At 37.5% G+C, this 24,200-nt stretch overlaps 1 pseudogene; it reads left to right on the forward strand.

Annotated features, from left to right (window-relative positions):
- The first annotated feature begins 4,689 nt into the window (after window positions 1-4,689).
- LOC122218458 lies at window positions 4,690-21,890 on the forward strand (annotated as a pseudogene).
- Window positions 21,891-24,200: the final 2,310 nt, after the last annotated feature.

A 24,200-nucleotide genomic window follows, 5' to 3' on the forward strand; every position in this document is an offset into this window, starting at 1 on the left:
TTGGACATCCTAGAAAGAGCAGTAAGTCTAGAAATAGAAATGTGTAGGAGTGTGGGGGAAATGTCATTATTCACTAATATTAATATTATGAACTTAGAGTTTGGCAAAGCTCCTGGGTTCATAAGCAGTTTATGAAGATCAGATTATATTTCCATATATCATTAACAAGCAGTTAGAAAATGGAATCTAAAATGGGCAATACTAGCATTAGCATGAAAAATATCTAATAAAACAGATCTTATAAAAAAATGTGTAAGACCTTTATGCAGAAGCCTAAAAACACTATTGAGAGAAATTTTAACAGACCTAAATAAGTAAAGAGATGTATTATATTTATGGAATGGAAGATCCAATACTGTAAAGCTACTAATTTACCCAAACTGGCTTATAGATCTATAAATTTAATGCAGTCTTAGTCAAAATAATAACAAAAATTGTGTGTGTAAATTGACAAATTAATTTAAATTGATACAGAGATAAAAAGTTAAGAATAGATGAGACACTCATAAAGAAGAATTTGTTGAGAGAACAATCAAAGCATCTTTAAGTATTAGAAAATTTTAAAATATGGTATTTTGGCACAAGGATCAGAGAATAAACCAATGGAATAGAATAAAAAACCCAGAATAGACTCATGCATATGTGAGCACTTTATTCATGACAAAAGTGACACTGTATATCAGTGGGGGAAAGATGGTCTTTCAATAAATGTGTACGAAAAATTGATTATTGTTATGGAAAAAAAGAAATTTAGGCCCAAACTCATATCCACACACAAATATAACTCCAGATGGAATAAAGAGCTAAATGAAAAGCCAAATAATGAAGTTTTGAAAATAATATCTTCATGGTCTCTGGCAATGGAGAAAGTTTTCTTAAAACGCAAAAGCACTGCAGTTAAGAAAAGGATTAATTTGACCACATTAAAATTAAGAGTCTGTGTTGATAAGAAAAAACCTTTAAGATAGTAAAAAGGCAGTATTGAGTGGAAGAAGAAAGCAGCAACATATTTAACTAAGGACTCATAACCAGAATATGTAAAGAACCCTACAAAATCAATAAGGAAAAGGAAGGATAACCCAACAGAAAAGTGGGCAAAAGACCTGACCAAATCCACAGAAGGGATATCTGCATAGTTAAACCTATACAAAAGTGGAGAATCTCATGAATAATTAGGAAAATGCTGAGTAAAACAATGAGATAACACCAAATGAGATAACACTCATTATCCAAAAATGAGATAATCTTTGTCACTAGATTGACAAAGAGAATCCTGAAAAATTAAAAAGTTCAAGAAAGAATGGAAGAGTAAAACAAAAAAAAATACTACATTGATAGAGCTAAATCCTACCACATTAATAATTACATTAAATATCAATGGACTGAACACTGCAGGTAAAGGATAGAGATTATCAGACTGGATTAATAAAGCAAGATTTACTCAGTTATATACCATTTGTAAGAGATTAACTTTAAATATAAAGACAGATAGGTTGAAAAGAAATGGATAGGAGACATACCATACAAACAATAATTATAAGCAGGTTGGAATGGGTATATTAATATCAGTTAATATACCTGACAAAACTAGCATCACAAAGGAAGGCTACAGGGTAATTTCACACATCATTGCACAGACCTTAAAGAGAATAATGACAGTTAGAATCTAGTAGCACATTAATGCAGTAATAGTTCATACCCTCTTGGATTCATACCAAGAACACAAGTACAGATTAATAGATGAAGGGAGAGAAATGATAGGAGTATTTCTAGGTGCATATGGGTATTTTACAAATTTTAACATCTATTCTTTATTTAAAGAAAAAAAATACCTTGTCTGGGAGAAGAATCCATTTCCAAGCTTCTTCAGGCTGTTAGCATTCAGTTCCTTGTGATTGTAGGGCTGTGGTTCCCATTTCCTTGCTGGCTATCAGCTGGGAGCAGCTCTCAACTCCCAGAGGCTGTTCATATTCCTCAACATATGGCCCACTCCATCTTCAAAGGCAAAAATGGCATGCCAGATCCCCCATAATACTTGAAATCTCACTGACTTGCATTTCTGCTATCAACTGGAAAAAACTGTATGCTTTTATACGGCTCATGTGGTTAGGTTGGGTCCATCTAGATAGTCTCTCTTAAGGTCACTGATTTGTATCCTTAATTACATCTGAAAAATCCTTTTGCCATGTAGCCAATATGATCACAGGAATAACATTATGGGACAGAGAGTAATGAGGCTATTAGGATTCTTCCTGGAACTGAAGTTCAGACGATCAAGGACAAGACTGGAAGATGGCATATGTAAAAATCAGCAGAGAGGTACCATGAAGCTGTGAAGAAATGTTAACAACACATGATTCTTTCTCTGTAATCAATCTGAGTAGAAAAAAATTGTTCTCACAAAGAAAAAGAGTTAAATGATGAAAAAAATGGGGGATGGCTGTGAGTTACAAATACTAAACTGCACATTTTTTGAACAAATCAATAATTATATGAATTATATGAAGACTATTCCAAAATTCTAGTCTCTCACCAAGATTTTTATGTGGGATAATTTGGAGATGTATATCTTAAAAACCTATAAAGCTTTCTTAAGTATCTCTCAAAAGTGGTTTCTACACACTAAGAAAACCCATCAAATTGGCAGTATGTTTGTTTTTCTTTTTCATAACCCATTGGTACAAAATGGGTCACTAAGGTTTTTTTCAAGGGACCAATGGAAGTCATTCTGCTACTCTGTAATTAACCATTTCACAATATTAAACTAATAGGAAGTACTTGACTAATTTTATTCTGATACAGGACAATAATGCTACACAACACTTATTTTAAAATGTTAAAGCGTATTTTTTTAAAGTAAGGTTTAATAAATTAAGGCTTAGATAAGTTTCTATGTGAAAAAATTCCATTTTATAGTATTAGGATTTACTAAGTAAGCACAGACATGTTTTGTGGAGAGACTACATTGTATAGTGTATTATTTTGCATTTTAAGAATCAGTTGTCAGACACACGCCCAAAATAATCTCTGACACATAGTACCTAGTTCACAGTAGTCCAATCCATTATAATTTGATCCTTAGACACTGAGGGTGTCAGTTTGTTACTTAGAAGCTATCATCTTTTTTTTCAACTTTTCATCATATAAACATAATCTGAATAACAATAGCCTGAGGAAAAGGCAATTTTCCCACTCCATCTATCAATTACAAGCCTCCCTTCCTTATTTATACACCTCCAAGATTTTTTTTTTTTATTTTTTTTTTTTTTTTAAATTTTTTTTTTTCAACGTTTTTAATTTATTTTTGGGACAGAGAGAGACAGAGCATGAACGGGGGAGGGGCAGAGAGAGAGGGAGACACAGAATCGGAAACAGGCTCCAGGCTCCGAGCCATCAGCCCAGAGCCTGACGCGGGGCTCGAACTCACGGACCGCGAGATCGTGACCTGGCTGAAGTCGGACGCTTAACCGACTGCGCCACCCAGGCGCCCCATATACACCTCCAAGATTTTAAAAAATGTTTTGATAATATCAGCTGGAAAGGCATGGAAATTAATAAGAACATACTCGTATCTACTTGGGTTTTCTCGGTTTCATTTTCATAACAGACTTTCCGTAATAATTTCCAAGGTTTCTATGAGGTGGAAGAAAGGCAGAGTGTGATCATAGAAAGCACCCTATATTGGACCCAGGGGGTCTGCATTCTGGGACTGACTGCTACTACCTATTTGGGTAATCTTGAACAAGTCTCTTAAATTTTTTCTGGCCCTAGTTTTTCAATACATAAAATAGGTTGTCTTAGATCATTGTTTCCCAAAGTGTGTTTCATTCATGAATGGTTAAGTGCTAAAGAAAGTTTGGGAAAATTGGATTAAACTGAGTTAAAGAGATTTCTGTAGTTCAAGACTTTGCAGAACTTTTAATATGCCAATGTGTATTGTGAATTTCCAGGGGGAAATAGATTATTTAGGATCTTTAAACTTGCCTAACTATATAACTCTTTTATTGAAAAGCATGTAATAGAAACACTGTTGAGAAATGGTGAACCAAGTTATTTCTGGATTACTTTCCAATACCCTGGTTCTATAATGATATCCAGACCATTGTTGTAAGCCTTTAGGGACACTCACATCTCAGTATTAGACTTTAGGTCTGTTTTCTTAGAAATTTGTCCGGGAAGCAAGAGTTGCAGGTAATTGGGTTTGCAATTAGTAACATAGAATTGAATCCTAAAATACATTAGAAGGAAAGTATAGAGATGTATGCCATTACTGACATTACTAACACTTGTGGGTAAAGTAGCTTTTTGACTACAAGAATGAAGAGTTTTAAACTTGGTATTAATATTTTGCTCTGACTTTTTATTGAAGTTGTTGAAATAAAAGAAAATTGCTATTTTAGCTTTTTAAAGGGTGATTATTACAAATATTAAAGGAAGAAAAAGATTTATGAAGCCAGCAATCCTTAATAGCAAATAGACTTTTCTCAGCCATAAAAAAGAATGAAATCTTGCCATTTGCAACAATGTGGACGGAACTAGAGAGTATTATGCTAAGTGAAATAAGTCCGTCAGAGAAAGATAAGTACCATATGATTTCATTCGTATATGGAATTTAAGAAACAAAGAGATGAACAAAGTTTAAAAAAAAGAGAGAGAGAGAGGGAAACCAGAAAACAGACTCTTTTAACTATGGAGAGCAAACCGATGGTTACTGGAGGGGAGGTAGGTGGGGGGATGGGTTAAATGGGTGATGGAGATTGAGAAGGCACTTGTGGTAAGCACTGGGTGTTATATATAAGTGATGAATCACTAAATGCTACACCCGAAACTAATATTAAACTGTATGTTAACTAACTGGAATTTATTTATTTATTTATTTATTTATTTATTTATTTTAAATGTTTATTTACTTTTGAGAGAGAGAGAGCACTAGCAGGGGAGGGGCAGGGAGAGAAGAAGACACAGAATGTGAAGCAGGCTTCAGGCTCTGAACTGTCAGCACCGATCTTGATGCGGGGCTTGAACGCACGAACCACGAGATCTTGACCTGTGCTGAGGTTGGACACTTAACCACTTGAGCCACCCAGGCGCCCCAACTAACTGGAATTTAAATAAAAACTTGAAAAAAGAAAAAAAATTCAGCATATAAAAATAACAAATCGACTTTAAGTAACAAATAGATTTTTCATTAACTATTCTTATCTAATTTTTCAAGGAGTGACATGTTTGCACATTATTTGCAATTGAAAATGATTATTTTTACACCTGTTAAGTGGCTCCACTGTTATTTTTGAGATATCTGTTTTTTTTTTCTTTTTGTATCATGGAAACTTGTAGTCATTAAAAAATTTTTTGACAGTGATACCTGTTTTGAACACATTTTACTGACATTGGATTTGACTTCTTGTGGTACCCCTTTGGCAGACATTTTAGACAAATGTCCCCCGGGGTTATCATTGTATTTCACAGGTCAGTAAGATATATATTTCTAAAATTGGGCAAGGGAGTTTCCCAACTTATAAATTTTGTCAAGTGAGCAAAATAAAAGCAAATAGCAAAAACTGTTAACAGAAAAATAGAAAAATGTTAATAGAAAAATAGTTTTTATTAAGTGCTTTTCAATAAAAGAGTTGTATATTCAGGCAAGTTTTGAAAATCTTGAATATTGTAGTTCGCATTTGGAAATTTAAAAGGACCTAGCAAAAAACCTCAAAAGACAAACAAACAAACAAAAAGCAACCAGCATCTACTATCTCCAAAAGATAAAAAAACAAACAAAAAAAAAAAAAAAAAGAGAGAGAGAGAGAGAGAACATTCTAACACCATGATTTTGGAAAGGATATAACATCAGAATAAATGGGTTATTTCCATTTTACTTTCATAAAATATTAACTGTGTTGCTCCCCTTTTCCTCAGTCTCACATGGAGAAGGGAAAACCCTACTACAAAATTTCTTTGGTCCAGGGAACAGCTATTGTTTCCAACTGAGCGTGAGGAGCTTCCTGCCTGGAGCTGGCTGAGATCCTGGTCTGTACACGACAGGCCCAAGTCAGTACTCTGCCTCCACTAGTTCAGAAGCCACTTCTATGCTATGGTGTTTGAGAGAGGAGGTAGCTTTTGTTTGTTTGCTTGTTTTAACATCCCTCTTTATTTCTTTTACACTTTCTTTTTCTTTTATCACCACTTTTCTTCTTCTTTTGCTCCCTTCATTGACACACAGTTTATTCCCCTGGTTCCTTTATCCTAACTGGAAAACTCAGAATCAGAATTACATAACACTCCTTCAACTACAGCAAAGCAATTCAGATGCTGATTTCTCCATGGGAGGAAGTCAAAGGACTGGTGGTTGGGCAGGGATTGATGGTTGTCCTAAATGCCCGTTTTGAATTGGGTACCTTAAACTACTTTCACTGTTGCCTCAGCCTTTGCATTCCCAGCAAGGAAGCACTTTGAGTCAATTATTCTTTGAAACATTACTTTTAGTGCCACTGAGAGTTGGTGACATTTTCCTTGGTTGCCTCTCATGACCTATTTATAATAACTGCTTTAAAAATATGCCTAGTTTGACACTTCAGAGTCTATCAGAAATGTGGGAGCATGAGTAAAAAAGAGTATGGGCACTAACAAAAAAATAAATAATCCCAAGGTATATTTGTTAGCATACAGGAATAATCTTGAAATCTAGACTTCTAAATAGCAGTCAAGGTGAGAACAATTGAACTGTATCTCCATTTCACCATATGGTTAGTGTCCAAAAGGCCAAGAAGAGGTCAGTCTGAAGGGGCACAAAATGGGGAACAGCACAAGTCCATTCGTGTTTGGATTGGCTGACACAGCTATCTGGGACCAATCCCAGTCCGTAAGGTGAGGATAAGTGCCCCTGAGAGCATGCAAAAAACATTCCTTAAACATTATACTATTGATCCACATGATCTCTTCACCCAGGACATCCACAAGTCTATTTGTTCATCCTGTGTGAGTCCCAGGTGCTGGAAAGTTGTTCCCTGCATTACTCTCTAGATCCATGATTCTTCACACGTCAAGTCTGCAACGGCCCTCTGGAACATCGTGTATGATCCCTTCATGGAAAAACAGCGTGTTTCATGCACAAGGTCCAAAAATGGCTGGAGAGGTAATCCTTTCTGAATAGCTTAACTGTTATGAGGAAAAATTTTCTAACTATACCAAATTAGGCAAAATTCCATTCATTGTATTATACATGATTGTACATGAGAATTCTGTATGTTCAAGGGTCTTTATGTTTGTGTTCACTGTATTGTGTTCTGTCCTAATTCAACAAAACAGTTTTGAGCATCTACAATATGGCAGGCACATTGTCCTATAATTTAAGAGGAATTACTGGTGCCTACCAACCCCTTCCTCCTAAAAATTCTGAGAACTGTGCCTGAACTTGGACTTCATGGTCTCTGGCTCCATACATTATGATCATTCTCTGAACCTATATGGAATGAATCTTTCTAAATAAAAACCTTTAAAAAACCTTTCCAGTAAAGAGAATGTTTAAAACTGTCAGATGGTAATTTTGAGGGGGGGGGGGGGCGGTAAGTAGAGGTGGGTTAGTTTATTTCAACATTTGAGTTACTTCTTATGGAAACACTGTGGGTTTTAGCATTCATTAATATTGTTATAGTGTTGCCTACTTGTACATCTGCATAAAAGAGATTCAGTATAGAAGAGAATCATCTATCTATATCTATCTATCTATCTATCTATCTATCTATCATCTATAATCTATCATTTTTTAAAGCTTATAAACTCTGCTACCAATTATATGGCTTAATAAGATGATAAAATTATAGCAACTGGTGGTACCTTAGAAATGCTCCAGTCCAGTGCTTCTAAATCATTGTTGGGGGACCCAAGGCTCTGAGCCACTGGGATTTGCTGCGGGCTACTGCCCTTTGTGTGTGTGGGGTCCATTGTGCCTACTCACCTTTCTTTTTAGGATTGCAACAACATGGCATTATAAAGGCATTTGTGGGGGTGCCTGGGTGCCTTAGTCGGTTAAGCGTCCAACTCTTGATTTCAGCTCAGGTCTTGATCTCAAGGTCTTGATCTCAGGGTGGTGAGGTCAAGCCTCTCACTGGGCTCTACAGGAGCCTACTTAAAAATAAATAAAAAGAGAAAGAAAGAAAGAAAGAAAGAAAGAAAGAAAGAAAGAAAGAAAGAAAGAAAGAAAAGGAAGAAATATATTTGTGATGAGTGCTTCCAGGTTTTCTACCAGGAGAAGCTTTGGTGAGGAAACAGGATAGACATGGGGGATTGCAGTTACATTTTTTGTTGTTGTTGTTCACCTTAGAAGATACATGAATATACTTGGAAATACAGGGTGTTTTAAATTTTTGTGGTGTTTTAAAGATGAATAGTTACACTGTTTTAGAAGCTGAGCCCTTCCCTTACAGAGAGCTCACAAAGGGCTACTGGTCCATGTTTCTGCTTGGCTCAAAGGCATTCCTGTCCTGCTCTTGCAGCTTTGGTCATTTCTAATTTTCCCTCTGAATCTAGTCTCTTTTCTCTCAACACTATACCTTTGAGTTAAGAAAAAACTTAAAAGAACTTACCTTGTATGCTGACCACACTGAGAGGGCAGGAGTGTTGCAGTGTCCTCAGCAGGCCGGGGCGCTCATACCTTTGAGAGCCTTGGCTCCCTGGAGGCGCTGAGAGGACACAGAGCCGGAGAGCTTCACAGTCACGTGCAATGCTGTGCTCCCAAGTTCACACTGTCACTTTTTGAAAAGCATAGGTAACTTTTCTTTGTGAAAATAAGCATATATAGTACATTCATTTGTTGTTCTTTCTTTATGTTTTATCAGAGATTTTATTTAATCAGAGATTCAATCATCTATGAATCTTTTAAAAAATCATCCTCCCCCCAAAAAAATCAGTTTACTTATGGCAAATACAGAGTAACTAACCTCTAGTCACAGGGAATAACTCGGCCTTGAACCATAATCTAGAGAAAGGAGATTTTCCTTTTCTAGTACAGAATACTTCTGTAACTCTTTGCATGTCTTTTCTTGTTTACCCAAACACTTCTGCCTGATTTTAAGAAGAGGGGACTAATATTTAAGGGACATTTGTAGCTCCTGTTGTTCTTAGCCAAGCAGAGAGGCACATAGACTAACTTACTTCTGCTTTTCTTTTTACACACACACACACACACACACACACACACACGCGGACATAAAACATCAACATTTTGAGATGAGCAGAGGAAGAAGAGCTTAGAGAAGGAGGTGGAAATGGAGAAGAGGAGAAGAGTCCATGAAGTCTCAGTATGTCTGAACATGAAAAAGAGAGTAAAGGAGAGGGTAGAGTGGGAGAGATGGTCACGGCAAAAGAGGAGAGATTGTAGAGATAGGAAAAGAGCAGGAGAGAAGAAAAAAACATACAGGAAAACAAATTAGACAAGTCCTTGATTTGATTTGGAGTCATTGACACAATGGCTGTTTCCTCTGGCTCTCTCCCCTCCCTTGAGAATGCAGGTCAGACACGTGATGGTCTCTCCCTGCACTGTGAGGGAAGCTTCATGCTGTCGTCATGTGCATTTTCTTCATTGCTTTAATGACTGCTCATGGGGATAGGGTTTCTTTTGGGGGCAATGAAAATTTCCTGTAATTAGATAGTGGCACAACTTTGTGAATAAATAAAATCTACTGAGTCATACACTTAAAAATCAATAAAGAAGAAAAATGAGATTCAAGCCATACGTTTTTTTAAATTTTTTTTTTACATTTATTTTATTTTTGAGAGGCAGAGAGAGATAGAGCACAAGTGAGGGAGGGGCAGAGAGAGAGGGAGACACAGAATCCGAAACAGTCTCCAGGCTCTGAGCTGTCATCACAGAGCCTGACGCGGGGCTCGAACTCACAGACCGTGAGATCATGACCCGAGCTGAGGTTGGATGCTCAACCGACTGAGCCACCCAGATGCTCCTACTTCTTTTCTAATGTTGTTTTCCTCAGAAATGGGAGACCAGGTAGCCTCCCTTCTCTCCCCAGTTAAAAAATACTCATGCTGAAGCATTGATTCTTTGACCTTGACAAACAAACAAACAAACAAACAAACAAACAAAAAAGCATCATTTGTTGTAGGTGTTTGTTGCTCAAGCCTGACTTCTGGGATTTTATTCCATTTGCCCATGGAAGTGGGGACTACTCTATGCAGCTATATAAATGGTGAGTGCAGAGTAAATCTAATGTTTTCAGCTGCATTAACAGACAATTCTGATATGAGAAATCACAATGAGCTTGCAGTTTTTTAAATAAGTGGTCAAAGTCAACCGAGCTTCCATTAGTTGTTTATTTTAATAGAAATGACCTCTGTGTTAATCCTAGAACCCCCAACTGATGAAGGGAAAGAATGTCTTTTCCTGCGTTACTTTCTGTAAGAACATGGTTCATCCATGTCCTACCTAAAGCAGGAGCCCAGTAATTTCTGATCGAGCTGATGACAGCACAGCTGTCCACTTGGTGCCTTCATTTCTCTGTAAATAACATATGTATCACGTGTCTTCCTCCTTTCTTTGGAGGAAAATGGTCAGGACAATTCATAGTACAGTTTGAAACTTATCTTTCTTAGTTTATCAATTTTAAGTGTGTAACTCTTTAGATTTCAGTGTATTTTAGTATGTTCACAAAATTTTGCCACTACTGAATTCCAGAAAATTTTCATCACCCCCCCCCCCCCCCAAAAAGCTCTGTATCCACTAATAATTATTCCTCATTTCCCACTCCTCCAGCCTCTGGAAACTATTAATCTGCTTTCTGTCTCTATGGATTTGTTTGCTCTGGACATTTCATAACAGTGGAATCATACAGTATATAGCTTTTTTATCTCTGGCTTCTTTCACTTAGCATAATGTTTTCAAGATTCATTAATGTATTAGCATATATTAATATTTTATTCCTTTTAAATGCAAATCAAATCCACAATGAGATATCACCTCATTCCTGTTTAAATGGCTAAAATCAAAACCACAAGAAATAACAAGTGTTGGCGAGGATGCAGAGAAAATGAAACCTTTGTGCACTGTTGCTGGGAATGCAAACTGGTGCAGCCACTGGGGGAAACAGTATGGAGGTTCCTCAAAAAATTTAAAAATAGAATTACCATATAATCCAGTAATTCCACTACTGAATATTTGCCCAAAGAATATGAAAATCCTAACTCAAAAGTATATATTTACTCCTATGTTTATTACAGCATTATTTACAATAACCAAAATTATGGAAGCATCCCAAGTGTCCATTAATAGATGAATGGAAAGAGAAAAAGCGGTATATGGATACAATTGAATATTACTCAGCTATAAAAAAGAATGAAATCTTGCCATTTGCAACAACATGGATGGACCTAGAAGGTATAATGCTAAGTGAAATAAGTCAGATAAAGACAAATATCATGTGATTTCACCCATGTGTGGAATTTAAGAAACAAAACAAAGAAAAAAAGAGGCAAACCAAAAAATAGACTCTTACCTCTAGAGAGCAAACTGATGATTACCATAGGGATGGTAGGGATGGATGAAAGAGGCGGTAGAGAGAGAGGGAGACACAGAATCTGAAGCAGGTTCCAGGCTGTCAGCACAGAGCCTGACACAGGGCTTGAACCCACAAACTGTAAGATCATGACCTGAACCAACTGAACCACGCAGGCGCCCCTATGTTGCAGGATTTTAATTTTTACCAGAAATGTATGAGAGTTCCGTTTCCTCTGCATCCTTTTCAACACTTGATATTGTCTACCTTTTTGATTATATAGTCATCCTAGTGGGAGTGATGTGATATCTCATTGTGGTTTTATTTTTATTTATTTATTTATTTTTTAAACTTTTTTTTTTTTTAACGTTTATTTATTTTTGAGACAGAGAGAGACAGAGCATGAACGGGGGAGGGTCAGAGAGAGGGAGACACAGAATCTGAAACAGGCTCCAGGCTCTGAGCTGTCAGCACAGAGCCCGACACGGGGCTCAAACTCACGGACCGCGAGATCATGACCTGAGCCGAAATCGGCCGCTTAACCTACTGAGCCACCCAGGTGCCCCCTCGTTGTGGTTTTAATTAGCATTTCCCTATACACAAATGGTGTTGAACATCTTTTCATGTGTTTATTGGTCATTTGTGTATCTCTCTCTGCCAAATGTCTTTTCAGATCTTTGCCCGTTTTTAAACTGCGTTGTTTCTAAACTTTGTATATTGTGTCTTTTTAAAATAAACTTTTAAAGGACAGTTTTAGATTTACAGAAAAATTGTGAAGATTGTACAGAGAGTCCTGTATACCCTCTACCTAGTTTTCCCTTTTATTAACATCTTATGATACATTTGTTACAATCAGGGAACCAATACTGATGCATTATTATTGACTAAATCTGTATTTTCTTCAGATTTCCTTAGCTTTTACCTAATGTCCTTTTTCTATTCCAGGATCCCATCCAGGACGCCACACTGTATTTAGTTGTCATGTCTCAGACTCCTCTTGTCTGTGGCAGTTTCTGAGATGTTCCTTGGTTTTGATGACCTCAACACTGTGGAGAAATACTGGTCAAGTGTTTCAGGGGATGTTCTTTTATTGGGATTTTCTGATGTTTTTCTCATGATTAGACTGGGATAATGTGTTTTGCAGAGTAAGTTCACAGAGGTGAAGTGCTATTTTCATCATATTCTATGACATGGCTTATCATTGTTGATGCTAATTAACGTTAGACCTGCCTGAGATAGTGTTTGTACAGCTTCTTTCCTCTCCGTTTCCATACTATACTCTTTGCAAGGAAGTCACTATGCACAACCCACATCTAAGGAGTAGGGAGATATGCATCACCTCTTGAGGGAAGAATATCTACATAAATTATTTGGTATTCCTCTGTGCATGAGATTTGTCTCTTCTTATCATCTATCTATCTAGGTATCTAGCTATCATCTATTTATAGTTATATGAACTCATAGATATTTACTTTATATTTTGGTTTATAATGCAATACTACTTTATCTCTCGTATTGTTCAACTGTTCCAACTTAAGCCATTGAGAGCCTTTTTAGTTGGTTCCTGGGTCCCTTTGACATATCCCCATCATTGTGTGTGTGTGTGTGTGTGTGTGAGCACTTGCTTACTTTCTGGCACTATAATATGCTCCAGGGCCATTTTGTGTACCGTATTTCTTGCAGTTGTAGAAGCAACCATTTCTCCAAGGAGTCCTGTTCGTTTTATTGATGCCACCGAAGAATGGTATTAAAAACCAAGATTTGGGTTCAAGAATGTTTTTCTTTAAGTTTATTTATTTTTGAGAAGGGAGTGCTGGAGGGACAGAGAGAGAGGGAGAAAATCCCTAACAGGCTGCATTGTCAGCACAGAGCCAGTCATGGAGCTTGAATTCACGAACCGGGAGATCATGACCTGAGCCAAAATCAAGAATCAGACACTTAACTGACTGAGCCACCCAGGTGGCCCTCAGGGATTATTTTTATTTTGTTGCTGAATTATAAGACTTCTTTATGCATTCATTATGCAATTCCTTAATTATATATATATGATTTATAAATATATATCTTTTTCCACTCCTTGTGTTTTATTGTTCTTTATTTTTCTTTATTTATTTTTAATGCTTATTTGTTTAAGAGAGAGAGAGAGAGAGAGCGCGCGCGCGCGAGCACGTGGGGGAGGGGCAGAGAGGGAAACACAGAATCCAAAGCAGGCTCCAGGCTCTGAGCTGTTAGCACAGAGCCAGATGTGGGTCTCGAAGTCACGGACCATGAGATCATGACGTCAACCAAAGTCAAAAGCTTAACAACTGGGTCACCCTGGCTCCCCTCTTTTTATTTTCTTGATTGTATCCTTTGAAACATACAAGTTTTGATTTTTTTCTAATGTTTATTTATTTTTGAGAGAGAGGGAGAGACAGAGCACAAGTGGGGGAGGGGCAGAGAGAGAGGGAGACACAGAATCTGAAACAGGCTCCAGGCTCTGAGCTGTTAGCCCAGGGCCCAAGGTGGGGGTGGGGCTCAAACTCACAAACTGTGAGATATTGACCTGAGCCTAAGTCAGACACTTAACCGACTGAGCCCTTAGGCGCCCCTACAAGTTTCAATTTTTGATAAAGTCTATTATTCTTTTGTCACTTGTGCTTTTGGTGTTGTATCTAAGAAATGACTGCCTAATCCAAGGTGATGAAGATTTATGCCTGGGTTTTCTTCTAACAGTTTTACAGCTTTAGCTTTTACATTTAAGTCTTTAATGTTGTGTTAATTTTGTGTTAATTTTTTATTTTGTATTTTGTGAAATAATGGCCCAACTTTATTCTTTTGCATCTGAACATCCAGTTGTCCCAGCATTATTTGTTGAAAAGACTATTCTTTCCCCACTGAATTGTCTTGACATCCTTATGGAAACATAAGGGTTTATTTGTGGATTCTTAGTTCTATTCCATTGATCTATATGTCTTTCCTTAAGCCAGTACCTCACTGTCTGGATTACTGTTGTTTTGTTGTGGCTTGAATCTTGCAGTAATATAATTAGCACAATGCACTTAGTTGTCCTATTGGTGAGTGGTGAGAGGCTGTTCAGTCAACTTCACTCAGAGCTGTCCTGATTCTTACTGCGCTCTCTAAACTGGACTGGAATCTTTCTTCACTTGCTGCAGTCAGAAGGTAGGAGGTATACACAGGAACTGTGAAATTCTTTTATGGCATAATGACATGGTGTGACATTGGCTAGATCTGTAAACTGAGTAGCTTGAAATAGATACAGACAAAGCCACAAGCAGGAAAAAGGGAGGGTGCTTTGGTATAAGAAATAAAATTCATGCTTAGTTTGCTGTTTTTTGAGAAGCTCTTAGAGCTAGCTGCTCTCCCCAGATGCATAGCTCAAGCAGCTGCAGGAAAGGCCACTCTGCTTTGCAAATCCCTTCTGCTTGGCTCTCTGCTCCCAGGACTTGGCTCTGTGAGGCCTTCTGTAAGTGTAAAGTGGAGGCAAAGTGTTTCTTAGTGTCCATAGAAACAAATCTATTTTATAGGGATGCTTCATAGAGACTTGTTAGACACAATGCTTATACCACAGTTCTGTATCTGAAAACAAATGATCTTTCTGGTGTTGAGTCATTATCTCCTTGTCTAAATTTCCATTGACATTGGTCAATTATGAGTTGTATATTTAGGGTACCTGGGTGGCTCAGTCGGTTAAGCGTCTAACTTCAACTCAGGTCATGATCTCATGGTTTGTGAGTTTGAACCCCACGTTGGGCTCTGTGCTGACAGCTCAGAGCCCTGGAGCCTCTTCGAATTCTGTACCTCCCTCTCTCTCAGCCCCTCCCCCTACTTGTGCTCTGTCTCTCTCTGTCAAAAATAAACTTAAAAAAAAATTATACAGTTAAATGGTAATTTTGAATGAGTTTCCAGAGGCTGAATTGTGGACTAATATGAGTGAGAAAATCCTGGGGACCACAGTTTGGGGGGGAAGCCCCCACATTTTGGTGGTCTTTATCTCCAGGAACCCTACTACGCTTTTACTTTGGAAGTCTGAATATTAATTCACCAATTTAATTCACCAATTAAAGACAGAGATGGTCAATGTGGCTTAAAAAAATAAGACCTAACTATAAGAAACCTATTTTATGTGTAAACACACAGATAGATTATAAGTGAAGGATGAAGAAAGACATACCATGCTAACATTAATCAAAGAAAACTGGAGTATCTCTATTAATTTCAGGCAAAGCCAACTTATGACCAGGGAAGGTTATCAGGAATAAAATGGGGCCTTATATACATGATATTATATACATGATAAAGGGTTTAATTCTCCAAGAAGACAGTACAACCCTAAACATACATATACCTAACAATGAGCATCAAAACACAGGAGTCAAAAACTGATAGAACTGAGAAGAGCAATAGACAAATCCACGATTAGAGCTGGACACTTCAATGCCCCTCTGCTAGTAACTCATGTATCAAGCAGGCAGTGGATCAGTAAGGATACAGATAACCTAAGCAGGGCTATCAATCAACCAGATCTAATTGACATGTACGGAATACTCCATCCAACACCAACAGAATGCGCATTCTTCTCAAGCTTACAGGGATCGTTCACCAATATGAACCATATTTTTGGTCATAAAACACACCTTCGTAAATTTAGAATCACAGAAATCATACAAAGAATATGCCCGGATAACAATTAAATTAAACTAGAAATCAATAACATAAAGATAGCTGGATAATCCCCCAAATATTTGGATATCAAAAAACACTCGCATAATTAATCCATGAGTTAAAGAAGAAGTCTCAAAGAAATTCAAAAATATTTTGAATTCTACTTTAAAGAAACCACAAAGGAAAAGATTGAAAAAGTTGACCACACAAACAATAGAAACAATAAAAGCTTTGGTTGTCAAAAATTGTAACAGAGAAAATGGAAAAAAAAAAAAACAAAAACAGCCAGCTGAGAAAAATATCTACAGCAAATATAAATAGAATATACAGTTTTTTAAAAATCACTCAGACCTCAATAGATAAATGGCATGGGCCACCAGTTCACAAAAGAGTCTAATAAGCATAACAAAACATTTAACTTTACTAGAAATAAAAGCAATACAATTTTTCTTATTAAATTATCAAATATTTATTTATTTATTTATTTATTATTATTTTTTTTTTATTTTATTTTATTTTTTAATATATGAAATTTACTGTCAAATTGGTTTCCATACAACACCCAGTGCTCATCCCAAAAGGTGCCCTCCTCAATACCCATCACCCACCCTGCCCTCCCTCCCACCCCCCATCAACCCTCAGTTTGTTCTCGGTTTTTAACAGTCTCTAATGCTTTGGCTCTCTCCCACTCTAACCTCTTTTTTTTTTTTTTCCTTCCCCTCCCCCATGGGTTTCTGTTATGTTTCTCAGGATCCACATAAGAGTGAAACCATATGGTATCTGTCTTTCTCTGTATGGCTTATTTCACTTAGCATCACACTCTCCAGTTCCATCCATGTTGCTACAAAAGGCCATATTTCATTTTTTCTCATTGCCACGTAGTATTCCATTGTGTATATAAACCACAATTTCTTTATCCATTCATCAGTTGATGGACATTTAGGCTCTTTCCATAATTTGGCTATTGTTGAGAGTGCCGCTATAAACATTGGGGTACAGGTGCCCCTATGCATCAGTACTCCTGTATCCCTTGGATAAATTCCTAGCAGTGCTATTGCTGGGTCATAGGGTAGGTCTATTTTTAATTTTCTGAGGAACCTCCACACTGCTTTCCAGAGCGGCTGCACCAATTTGCATTCCCACCAACAGTGCAAGAGGGTTCCTGTTTCTCCACATCCTCTCCAGCATCTATAGTCTCCTGATTTCTTCATTTTGGCCACTCTGACTGGCGTGAGGTGGTATCTGAGTGTGGTTTTGATTTGTATTTCCCTGATAAGGAGCGACGTTGAACATCTTTTCATGTGCCTGGTGGCCATCCGGATGTCTTCTTTAGAGAAGTGTCTATTCATGTTTTCTGCCCATTTCTTCACTGGGTTATTTGTTTTTCGGGTGTGGAGTTTGATGAGCTCTTTATAGATTTTGGATACTAGCCCTTTGTCCGATGTGTCATTTGCAAATATCTTTTCCCATTCCGTTGGTTGCCTTTTAGTTTTGTTGGTTGTTTCCTTTGCTGTGCAGAAGCTTTTTATCTTCATAAGGTCCCAGTAATTCACTTTTGCTTTTAATTCCCTTGCCTTTGGGGATGTGCCGAGTAAGAGATTGCTACGTCTGAGGTCAGAGAGGTCTTTTCCTGCTTTCTCCTCTAAGGTTTTGATGGTTTCCTGTCTCACATTCAGGTCCTTTATCCATTTTGAGTTTATTTTTGTGAATGGTGTGAGAAAGTGGTCTAGTTTCAACCTTCTGCATGTTGCTGTCCAGTTCTCCCAGCACCATTTGTTAAAGAGACTGTCTTTTTTCCATTGGATGTTCTTTCCTGCTTTGTCAAAGATGAGTTGGCCATACGTTTGTGGGTCTAGTTCTGGGGTTTCTATTCTATTCCATTGGTCTATGTGTCTGTTTTTATGCCAATACCATGCTGTCTTGATGATGACAGCTTTGGAGTAGAGGCTAAAGTCTGGGATTGTGATGCCTCCTGCTTTGGTCTTCTTCTTCAAAATTACTTTGGCTATTCGGGGCCTTTTGTGGTTCCATATGAATTTTAGGATTGCTTGTTCTAGTTTCGAGAAGAATGCTGGTGCATAAATTATCAAATATTTAAAAGATGATACTATTCTAGTAAGCTATACCTTTGAGATTAGAGCACTGTACTGAATGTATGCTGAAATCCATCAAAATTCTATGCAATGTTGATAGGCATTTTGTTATAAAGACACTTTTATACCATGCTAGTGATAATTTAAATTATTGCAACCTTTCTAGAAGATATGGCTAGTTGTTAAGAGCATTAATAATGTTCATATACTTTAAAAAATGTTTATTTACTTATTTTTAGGGAGAGAGAGTGCCTGCATGCATGAGAAGGGGAGGGGCAGAGAGAGAGGGAGAAAGAATCCCAAGCAGGATCCCCACTGTCAGCTCCCCACTGTCAGCCCCAACCCAGTTTGGGGCTCAAACCCATGAAATGTGAGATCATGACCTGAGCCAAAACCAAGAGTCGGTCACTCAACTGACAGAGCCACCCAGGCGCCCCCATCTGTTTTGTTTCTTTAAATGGATTTCAGCATACATTCAGTAAAGTGCCTAATCTCAAATGTATAGCTTACTAGAATAGTATCATTTTAAAAATATTTGATAATTTAATAGGAAAAATTGTATTTCTTTTATTTCTAGTAAAGTTAAACGTTTTATTATGCTCTTTTGTGAACTGGTGGTTCATGCCATTTATCTATTGAGGTCTGAGTGATTTTTAAATATCTGTGTGTTTTATTTATATTTGCTATACTTATTTTTTGTTTCTTAAATTCCACATGTGAGTGACATCATATGATATTTGTCTTTCTCTGACTTATTTCACCTAGCATAATACACTCTAGTTCCATGCACATTGTGGCAAATGGCAAGATTTCATTCTTTCTGATTGCCAAGTGATATTCCATAGTATATATATACCACATCTTCTTTATCCTTCATCAGTCAAGGACATGTGGGTTCTTTCCATAATTTGGCTATTGTTGATAGTGCTGCTATAAGCATTGTGGTACATGTGCCCCTTCAAATCAGTATTTTTGTATCCTTTAATGTTCATATACTTTAATCCAGGATTTCCACTTCTAAAATGTGAAAAAATTGACACACAATAACATGCTTTATATAAATGAAAATTTGGAGCACAAAAATCCATAATAGATTAATGCTTACACAATTATGGTAAATCCAGTGAGATTTTAAGAAGCTATCAAATATTGGTATAACAAGTTTTTTAGTGATAGTATATGTTTTTAAGAATGAACAGGGGTGCCTGGGTGGTTCAGTCAGTTAGGCGGTTAAGCGTCTGACTTCAGTTCAGGTATGATCTCATGGTTTGTGAGTTAGAGCCCACATTGAGCTCTGTGCTGACAGCATGGAACCTGGAGCCTACTTCAGATTCTGTGTCTCCCTCTCTCTCTGCCCCTCTTCCACGCATGGTCTGTTTCTCTCTCTCTCTCTCTCTCAAAAGTAAATAAACATTTTTTAAAAAAGAATGAACCATATACAAAGTTATAAATATAGTGTAAACACAATTTTATATTAAAATGCATAGAAAAAGAAAATAAGGAATTATGGCAAAGTAATTACTGCTATAGTATTGCCTCTAGATATCAGAGTTATAGGTCATTTTTTTGAGTCATTGTTTTTGGCTTCTTTAAAATTTTTTGACACATTGCATATTTTCTAAGTGAATATTCAGTATTTCAATAATCAATAATAAAATGAGTAAATAAAAAATAAATTCCAAGTTTCTGGAATCCTCTCTTTCCTCTTTTTTTTTTTTTTTTTAATGTTTATTTATTTTTGAGAAAGAAAGAGAAAGAGGGACAGAGGATCCAAAGCAGGCTCTGCACTGATAACAGAGAGCCCAGTGTGGGACTTGAACTCATAAACTGTGAGATCACGACCTAAGCCAAAGTCAGGTGCTTAACCAACTGAGCCACCCAGACATGCTTAAAATCCTGTTTCCTGTTACTCCTCTTGCTGGGCTTTAAAGCATCTTCCAAGGTGAAGGTCAAAGGCCACCTCCTCTGTGAAACCCTTCTAGACCCTCAGACAGTCATATATCCCTTTGCGTTTGTTAACTCTTTCCATGTAGTTCTCTCACTCATTGCTCTCACTAGACTGAGGAGCAAGGGCCATGTTTTGTCATCTTGTCTTCCTGGTACTCAGAATGGCATCTAGTACAAAACATCTAGTACAAAACAGATATTTAATTAATCATCATTATGATTATCAAATGGCTCAGTTCACTATTTTCCTGATTGTTTTGCTGGAGATTCATATCCTTTCCCAGCTGATATTCCTGAGAAACCAGAGAACTGGAAAGCCATGAGGGCAAAGACATCTATGAGCCCCATGAAAGACTGGCTTTCATTTTCCTGCTCACGGCTTCATGATTAGAAGTTGGATCCAAGATATGAGTGTCATTTCTGTCCCTGGAAGAAGAAACAGCATCATGTTCTGACATGGAACGAGTAGCTTGTGGTTATTTCTGCCACGGCTGAACTCTGATCTTTCTTTTCTATTGTGAATGGACTAGACTGTTCGAGGTAAAATCAGCTGAAAACCTTTAGGCAAAGATGTCTTCACATCTTAGTTCTCTTCGTTAGCTCCCTTAAGAGCTGGTCCTGAGAGTAGCCTTTCTTGATTCAGGTCTGTAAAAGAAGATGGGCCTACATTTTCTTCCTCCATGAATGCCTAGGAAAAAACCTTTCCTACACACCTTTATGCTAATGAGGTAATTACAAAATGCATTAGTCACTGTGGCAAAAAGAGCCCAAACTTTGATGATGCTCAAGGCTGTTTTTCCTCCTAAAAATGAAAACGAGTTTAAAAAAAAAAAACAACCACCATGAGATAAAAGTATATACATCACTGCATATACTTTTCATGCCTAGTACAGTTGTGGCTCATGGTCCCAAGCAGCATCTGAAGCGCATAGCACCTCCAAAGCATTAGGCGTTGGATAAACTGACTGGTGTATTTGTGCCTCATCCATCTACTGGTCTCCATTAAGATGAGAGAATATCTCCCTCTTATCATTTTCCTAAGGAACAAACTTAAGTATGTGCTAACAGGAGATGAAGTAAAGAAGATCTGCATACAGTGTTTTATTAAGATTGATGGCAAGTCCAAACTGATATAACCTATCCTGCTGGTTTTATGGATGTCATCAGCATTGACAAGACTGGTGAGAGTTTTCATATGATCTGTGACACCAAGGGTCACTTTGCTGTTTGTTGGATTACACCTCAGGAGGCCAAGTGTAAGTTTTGCAAAGTGAGAAAGATCTTTGTGGGGACAAAAGGAATCCCTCATCCAGTGACCCATGATGCTCTCACCATCCTTTAAACTGACCCCCTCATCAAGGAGAATGACACCATTCAGATTGATTTGGAGACTGAAGAAATTACAGATTTCATCAAGTTTGACACTGGTAATCTGTATATGGTGACCAGAGGTGCTGACCTGGGAAGAATTGGTGTGATCACCAACAGAGAGAGACTACATTTGTTGATGTAGTTCATGTGAAAGATGCCAATGGCAACAGCTTTGCCACCTGGCTCTCCAACATTTTTGTTATTGGTAAAGGGGAAAAAAACATGGATTTCTCTTCCCCATGGAAAGGGTATCTGCCTCACCATTGCTGAAAAGAGAGACAAGAGACTGGTGGCTACACAGAGCAGTGGGTAAAACAGTCTCTAGGTGACATAATTGGAAGTCTTTATACTTAATTATAGATAATACAGCATGAAAAAAAAAAAGTATATGTATCACTGAATGACATGAGACCAAAGTGAATGACCTTGAATCCAAAGTGATGCTGTCTTATTCTACACATATGTCCAGAACAATAACAGTGGTTCTTTTTTCCCTGGGTGATAGTTAATGTGTCAATTTGGCTAGGCATTGGGACTCAGATATTTGATAAAACATTTTTCTAGATGTTTCTGTGAAGGTATCTTTTAGTGAGATTAACATTTAAGTCAGTAGAGTTTAAATTAAGCAGATTAACTCTATAGTGTGGGTGGGCCTCATCTGATCAGATGAAGGTTTTAATAGAAAAAGACCAACCTCCCCAAGCAAGAAAGAATTCTGCCAGCGACTGCCTTTGGACTCAAATTGCAATTTCTTCCAGAGTTTCAAGACTACAGGCTTACTCTGAAGATTTTGGACTTGCCAAGCCTCCAAATCATGTGAGTCAATTCCTTAAAATAAATCTCTTTCTCTCTAACTCCCTCTCTCTCTCTCATCTCCATCTCCACATCCTGTTGCTTTTGTTTTTCTGGAGAACCCTATTACCTCCTTCTATAGTTGAATTATTAGATCAAGTGATACCCCTATGGCATGCTACCCTTGGGAAATAAATGTAATAAAGCTGTATAAAACCACTTAGAACTGCGGATGAAAAGAGAGTATAATCCTTAATTAACAAGGAAATCTACCTCTTCATGAATATGAAGTATTTTATTGTTAACCTTCTTTTTGAAGATGAAGCCACTTTAATAGTGATTTTGTTTGGAACTTCAAGCGTGACAGATGGGTCATTTTATAGAATATCCTTCAGTTTGGTTTGTCTGATGCCTCCCCATGAGTAGATCTGGATTACGTTTCTTTGGCAGGGATATCATGGAAGTGGTCCTGTGGCTCATGGTGGTCTGTCAGCAGACACATTTTGCTTTGTTTCATTACTGGTGATGTTAGCTTAGATCACTTGATCCTGAAGGTGTTTGCTGGACTTCTCCAGTGTAAATTTAGTGTGTTTTCCTTAGTAATTAGTGAATATTTTGAGGGGATGTACTTTAAGATTATGTAAATGTTCTGTTCCTCATCGAACCTTCAATTTCTCCATTTATCTATCTAAATATTTATGTATTTGTATAATGGATTTCTCTGTTGTTTCATTGGTTTTAATTCATTCCTCTATTTTAGTACTCTAATTGTCTCAGATTTAGCCAGTGGGAACCTCCTCAAACTGGCTTCCTTTTGACAGGTGACTTTTTTTTTTTTTTTTTTTTGGAGCCCTTCCTTAGTTATGACTGAACAACATGTTCCAGGCTCATCATTTACTTTTTCCGTCTGAGCTCTGGCATCAGCTGTTTTCCCAAGGATCTCTGATTTCTTCAGTGGGGAATGGTACTGAGAAGGAAGACCTGGGTGTTGGGTGTGGTCATTTCTATTAGGGAGTTGCTATCCCTTTCCAGGGACAGAGTTAAGAAATTTGTATACACACACACACGCACTTGCAATTGTATTTGTTGATCTATTTACATATATTAAAAACCATGTGTTCACATTAATATTTTCCATTCTAATCCAACAATATAGGGTTCATTATAATTTTCTCCCTTTCCCTATTTGTAACTCCCTTCTCCGGTAAGGGGAAATTTGACTCCCATTATCCATAGTATATTTTCTTATTTGATCTTCTCACCCTGTTCAGTCTCTGGCACCCTGCTCTGGGGCACTGCGTCTGTTCGCATTTCAACCAAACACCTACCTTCCATGGCCCCTCATAATGGCTTCTGGACTAAATTGTTCAGAAAGGAAAGAGAGACGAAAGAGAACAATTCTTTTCAGCCAATTTTTATTGAATGTGTACTACACAAAAATACTAATCAAAAGATTATGCTGGGTGCTGTTTGGGACATAGAGGGAAATAAGATGCTTTGGAGTTTATAGACTTAGCAGGCAGCTGGGCTAGGTTGTATAGAGCAGTAACAAATGACTCCCAAATCTCAGGGGCTTAAGACCACAACAGTTTATTTTTCACTCATGTTTTATGTTCCTTGTCTCTCTGTTCTGTGTCATTTTTATTCCAGGACCCAGGCTGAAGGAACAAGCCATTTTTAGGATGTACTGATCTGGGGATGATCTTGCAGCAGAGGAAAAAATGAGAGGAAGGAATTAGATCGTGATGTGTGAGCAGTATGTGAATGAATGGATGTGCTGTCCTATCTTGGGTATGATGGGTCTTGAGGTTTCTGAGTGGAAGTAGCCTAT

This window comes from Panthera leo, chromosome B1 (assembly GCF_018350215.1).
Source record: "Panthera leo isolate Ple1 chromosome B1, P.leo_Ple1_pat1.1, whole genome shotgun sequence".
Lineage (NCBI taxonomy): Eukaryota > Metazoa > Chordata > Mammalia > Carnivora > Felidae > Panthera > Panthera leo.